Here is a 6,663-nt window from a genome sequence, read left to right on the forward strand (position 1 = left end):
TTTCTGGATGAATGATTGCGCTGTTTCCTGAATGAGGAGTATGAAATTTCATTGCTTTGTACTAGACTTCTAAGCATGAAGTCAGACACAGTTCCAAGAGTTGAAGTAGTTAATGTGATAGAGAAACTGAGTGATTCTTTCATGAATAACCAACTCGGTTGGCAAGTCAAACCAGCACAAGAGATAACGGCGTAGCGCGTTCACGGGCTGATCATAGCAAGTGTGTAACTGAATTCTTGGGGCTGAATTCAGAGTGCAGTTTTACTCTGCGGCGGGTCTGGGGGGTGGCAATGTATAGAGGCAACGAGTAGAGCTGTCAGTACCATCGTGTGACTGATGAAAATGTCATAGGAAGATAAAGCAGCTGTAGCCATTAAGTTCAGTGGTAGATAGAGACAGATACCTCCTTTGGCTCAAAAATTCATGACCTGCAGATTGCTGGAAGCTAGGAGAATATCCTGGGGAATTACCACTTTGCTCTCCTCCAGGTATCCCTCACAGTCCCTGCATCTGATGCCTCACTCTTTTTTTTTATATCCCTGTTTCACATAATGTTCAGAGCCCTTTCTCCTATCCTGCTGGTGGAGCATCTCCCTTATGAGGAGCGGCTGAGGGAGCTGGGGCTCTTTAGTTTGCAGAAGAGGAGACTGAGGGGAGACCTCATTCATGGTTATAAATATTTAAAGGGTGAGTGTCACGAGGATGGAGCCAGGCTCTTCTCGGTGACAAACAATGATAGGACAAGGGGTAACGGACACAAACTGGAACACAGGAGGTTCCACTTCAATTGGAGAAGAAACTTCTTCTCAGTGAGGGTGACAGAGCCCTGGCCCAGGCTGCCCAGAGAGGTTGTGGAGTCTCCTTCTCTGCAGACATTCAAAACCCGCCTGGACGCCTTCCTGTGTAACCTCATCTGGGTGTTCCTGCTCCGGCAGGGGGATTGGACTGGATGAGCTTTGGAGGTCCCTTCCAATCCCTGACGTTCTGGGATTCTGTGATTTTGTAGGTTATCTCCTTCTAAGTATCTCATCCTCTTTCCTTTCCTCTCCCTGCAATGAAAGTCCACGTCGCTTTACTTTCTTCGATCACATTAGTAGTTCTTTCCTTATATTCCAATGCATCTCTTCCCCTTCAACTGTGACTATTCTAGTTCCTGGTTTCCAAAGAGGTCTATGGGCTATCAACAATATTCTCTATAAGATCTCTTTTTTGCAGTTCACCATCACATTTTAATTGAAAGGCAAATGTCAGTTGGTTTTGCAAACAAATGCCAAGAGGTGAGATTGGTTATTGTTTAAAAAAAAAATGCGAGAGCCACAGAATGATATCATGAGAAACATGGGTCAGGAATTGTCAGCCACTCTCTACACAACACGTAACGTGTTGTGGCCCTGTCCCTTGTTTCTTATGTGCTAATACACGTGATTAATAGTAAGCTCTTCCCATGAGTTACCTATTGATAGCTCAAGGGCTGCACGCGATGTGGTGCACCCTATTAAACCCTTTTGGGGAACATCGTGTAGGGGGAACATCGTGTAGGTGAAACACGGGGGTCACACGGCGTAGATACTTTAGCAGTCTCATAATTTGTTTTATGTTCCTTTTCTCTCTCAGTGAGTCATGCTCATCTCCCTGTGACTTGAGAGTTCATCTTGGGATCTCATGCCATCTTTCTGTCTTTATGAGAAGGTGTGTATGATGATCCACCCTAATGGTTTCTGTTGCTGGCTGTGGCAGCATGTTTTATGATGGGTGTGGTACATTCCCATTTTCTCTGTTGTGCATGTACAGTGTTCACCTTGCAGCCCCACCCGTGGCCACTCCCACCCTCCCACTGGGAATCGCCCACAGTAAGCTCTGTAATTACCTTTATTTGATCTGAGGAATGGATTTGGGAATCTTATTTGCACAGTCGTAAGCTGAGTATGTTAAAACAAAAAAAAACTTTGAATGACTGATTCACCAGCAGGGATGTGTTAAGTAGAGAAACACCAGAGACACTTTGACTGGAGTGCTTTTGGAGTTTTTGCTTTGGAAATGTCTGACTGCAGTACTTGTATTCGAAGGGGAATTTCACCTGTTATCACCTGTTCTGAGTTCTTCAAGTTAGCAGGCAAAGCTGCCGTATGTTACAGTTTTCATTGTAACAGATTCTGTTAGTTTTACATCGAATTCAACTGAATCAGTGCAAACCACAGTTTGTACTTGTTTTTCATGTTTGGTCTGGTTTATGCAGCCTGGTTTACACTGGCATCGAAGTGGAGAAAATAGGTTGTATGCAGTCAGAAGTGATGTAGCATTAGTTCAAGCACTTAGTTCTGAGGAAACCTTTGAAAAGAATAAAAAATAAAAAAAAACACAACAAAAGAAACCCCCAAGACTTAAGCTCCTGCTCTGGCTTCTCAAGATCAAAGGTCTTTCAGCATCCGCCTAGCAACTACAACTAATCCAGGTAGCTCGTGGAAGCACAGCTGATTTGGTGTGATGTATTCTGCTGACACCTATTCCTAGGCATGCATGAAAAACGTTGCATATAAAGCAGGAAAGATGGAGGAACAGGTAATAGAGAATGGTATTTATTTCGCAGGAGGGAACCCACCCTCCAGTCCCAGCAATAGGCTTCCTATCCACAAAACTTAAGTTTTGCTTTCACACGTGCAGTGGTCATTGCTGGCTAGCACGTTAAAGTGCTTTAAACAGGTATACTGCAAAAATTGGGCTGATAATTTGCTTAGGTTACCAGAAAGAGGTTTCTGGCAAGATGCTTTATCACTAAGTTTTAAGGGAACTAAATATACACGGAAATCCTGAATATCCACAGAAAAGGTCCGTGCATGGATAAATATTTGGTTAAAAGATAGAAAATAAAAGCGAAAGGTGAGGGATCAGTGTTCACAAGAAAGGAGGTCACAAATGCTGGGGATGTTCTTTAGGGGTCTACTGAGACGTTGCGTTGCTTAATGTATTCACTAACAACCTGGAAAAAGAAATGAAAAGCGCCTTGGTAAAATCTGCAGTTGATACTGTTATTCTGAATAGTTATGATGAAGATTAAGTGGCAGGAACAGCAAAAAGACATTATGGGATTAAGTGACAGAGCATTTAACCTTATAGGTAAACCTAAAGAGAAGCACAAAACTATCATTTACCTAAAAGCAATCCTAACAAGCTTTAAAAAAAAAAAAAAGACCAAAAAAAGCACCTTTATCTGACCATTAAAACTCAGGGAAGTGTAATGATGGATGAAGCCATGGCAATGTCAGCTCTATAATAGCAATCATGTAAGCAAAGTGAGAAGTTAACAATTGTGAAGAAAAACCAGAACAAACAGATGAACTTTTTTCCCAAGGTGCATAACCACACCAGAGGGGCCTTTGGTTTCATCCGGGATGTTTTTCTCTATCTCGTGCACTGCGTTGCTCTCTATTCTAAAGACATAAAACCAGAGAATGTTTCATGTTTCGATGCCATGAATTCACAGAATCACACAATCGCTCGGTTGGAAAAGCCCTCTGAGATCATCACGTCCAACTGCTCCTGTCTACCCCCTAAACCATATCCCTAAGTACCTCATCTACCCGCTCTTTAAACACATCCAGGGATGGTGACTCCACCACCTCCCTGGGCAGCCTGTGCCAGCTTCTGACGACCCTCTCAGGAAAGAACTTCCTCCTTATCTCTAACCTGAACCTCCCTTGGGAGGGAAGGGAATTCTCAGGGCAGGGAAGAGAATTCTCTGCAGTGTCGAAGGTAACATATTTCCAGAGAGATATAGCTGCCTACCTGCAGAAGCAAACACTCTTGTTAGGGAAAAGGGAGAGAGAAAAATAATAATTTGGGTGAAGAAATAAAAAGGCAAATGCCTGATTATCCCAACACTCTTCTCTCCCTGCCCGTAAAATTACAAAGTCACTCACACCCCAGCATCAAGTTGAGAACTGACTTTTGTAATGTAAAGCATCATCTTTGGAATACCAGGAGGAGCAAGAGACAGACAGACTGACTGAAGAATAAATGAGGGACAGTTTGGAGATTCAAGAATCTTATGAGAAAACATGGCCTGACATTGTTTTGCAGAATGAGTAACATACAAATACTCTAATCCTGCAGGAAGGAATAACTGCCGAGAACAAGATGAGATAGGAGTGACTTGAAATTAGGAACACTAAAGGAAGGGGGGAGGAGGAAGGATACGAGACCAGCACAAATCTCTAAAACCTGTAAATGGGGCCATATCTCACAGAGCAAGTTGCACCAAATTAATTCACCCAATTAACCTTCACTGCATAGTGACCAGTGATTGTTCTTCCCCTTTAGCCTCCCCACTTTCCAAGCACTCACTCCTCTGCTACACCCACCTATTTTCCCAATGCCTAATTTATTCCTAGAGTCTATTTCTGTTTCATAAACACGCTTCCTTACTCCCTCTAGGGTAAGCATGTCTTCTGTATTGATAACTGCGACAACAAACGTACTTTTAATTCCTTCTCTCCCAAATCATAGTTAATTGAAATATCTGGTGGCAAAGTATTTTTCAAAATAAAACTAGATCAAATAAACCACAAAAAGTAGAGAACATGGGGTTCACAGCTTTTTTAGGAGAAATTCAGTTCTACTAAAGAATAAAAAGCCTTTCCCCACTTCTCACTTTTAGGAAGGTCACAGTGACTTTAGAAAACAGAATTGTCCTTCACCACAAAACACGAAGTAATAACACCCTTGAAATAAAGGGCAGGAATTTCACCGAAACACCAAACATCCAAAAACTCTGTGTGCAGAAGCAGTTTTGCAACAAGCAGTCTGAATAAACAGTCTCTGTTCCATTGAGTAAGCATCCTTTAAGCAAGTGTATAGAATTATACACGCATGCTTGATGCTGTTACAAAAGTCTTAATAGAGATGAAACGTAGAAACAAGAAAAAAAGGCTAAAATTAAACAGGAATCATTTGAGTCCTGCATTTTTCCCTGGAACTCATGTTGTATTTGACAAATATGTCATCCTGCAGCTTATGAAGCACAAGAGATTCTTCCTCATGCCCCCTCATACAGAGGTTTTTGTCCTTTCTCTCCTTAATGTGGAAGATTAACTCCTTTAATGAAATAGAATCTTCCGTTTCTGTGAGCAGATAGATATTAAGAGGTTGAGCCTATGCTCATTTCTTCTCTTAAAATATTAACTTTCAATGATACATAAAACATAATTATCTGATCTAAGGGGATTACCACATTAAAGAAAGAGACGTAAAACTAAACAGGTTATAAAAACCATTCTGTTTTCTTCTACATAAAAAATAATGCAAATTAAGCTTTTTATAGGTGTTTGTTTCCAACGCTGGAAGCACAGCTGATAAAGAATATTCATTAAGGGCCTAGAAGTAGATTTATTTTATTACTAACTCTGTCCTCAAAATAGTCATTTCAGGAGAAAAAAAGACAGTATATAAAAATACGCCTCTATTTTATAAAACTGCCACAAGTCTTTATCAAAAGTAACAACAGCTCAACGATTTCTTTCCTCTTAAAGACCTCTATGTGTACTACAATTATCCCTTCATTCTAGTGTTTTGGCTTTTTCAGCTTGGCTAAACAAGTATGGGACTAAAATTATAATACTGTGGTGTATGGGGGACTATAGACTGTAATGCAAGAGCACAACACGATGTTACAAATTCAGCAGAACGAAAAAGATATCAGCAAGGGAGAAGAGGGTTCTGAACAAAGAGCGCGCTGCTTGGAGACTTTAAAAAGATTTTTTCATTAATTACTGTCTTGAAATTAATTAACGTGGTTTATTGCAGACTTTTTTTGTTTGTATTCACATATTTATGGCCTCTGATTTTTAATTTATTTTTTTTTTCCAGCTGAACCCAGAATTTTGTGTTATGGTAGCTCTCCGTTATGAAACATGGAAGATGTTGTATGATCAAGGAGAAAATTTGTGTTTGGGATGAGTTTTCTCTGAGGCTGTGACATGAATTTCTGTATGAGAAGCTGTTGTCAGCTTTAGTTATTTAAAGGGTGAGTGTCACGAGGATGGAGCCAGGCTCTTCTCGGTGACAAACAATGATAGGACAAGGGGTAACGGACACAAACTGGAACACAGGAGGTTCCACTTCAACTGGAGAAGAAACTTCTTCTCAGTGAGGGTGACAGAGCCCTGGCCCAGGCTGCCCAGAGAGGTTGTGGAGTCTCCTTCTCTGCAGACATTCAAAACCCGCCTGGACGCCTTCCTGTGTAACCTCATCTGGGTGTTCCTGCTCCGGCAGGGGGATTGGACTGGATGAGCTTTGGAGGTCCCTTCCAATCCCTGACGGTCTGGGATTCTGTGATTCCTGGGGAAGAGGCCACTCAGCTCCTGGAAGCAGCCTTATACTTTGCTTTCTTTGTCAGCTGGTTCTGTGGTGACAGCAGCAGCCTATGGCAGATCTCACCAAAGACCATTTTCCTCTGTGGCTGGGAGTCTGTGGATTTATTAAGGTGCCTGATTTTCACAGCTGTTGTTTCTAATTCATAACACCTTCTGTTTAGCAGAGGTACCAGAGCAGAGATTCACAGAGTCACAGGAAAGCTGAGGCTGGAAGGCACCTCAGGAGATCACCTACTCCAACTCCCTCTGCTCAGTGCAAGGCCAGCTAGATTGGAGAGAAGAGTATCAGGAGGAA

The sequence above is a fragment of the Mesitornis unicolor genome, unplaced genomic scaffold, assembly GCF_000695765.1.
Source record: "Mesitornis unicolor isolate BGI_N332 unplaced genomic scaffold, ASM69576v1 scaffold9983, whole genome shotgun sequence".
Classification (NCBI taxonomy): Eukaryota; Metazoa; Chordata; class Aves; order Mesitornithiformes; family Mesitornithidae; genus Mesitornis; species Mesitornis unicolor.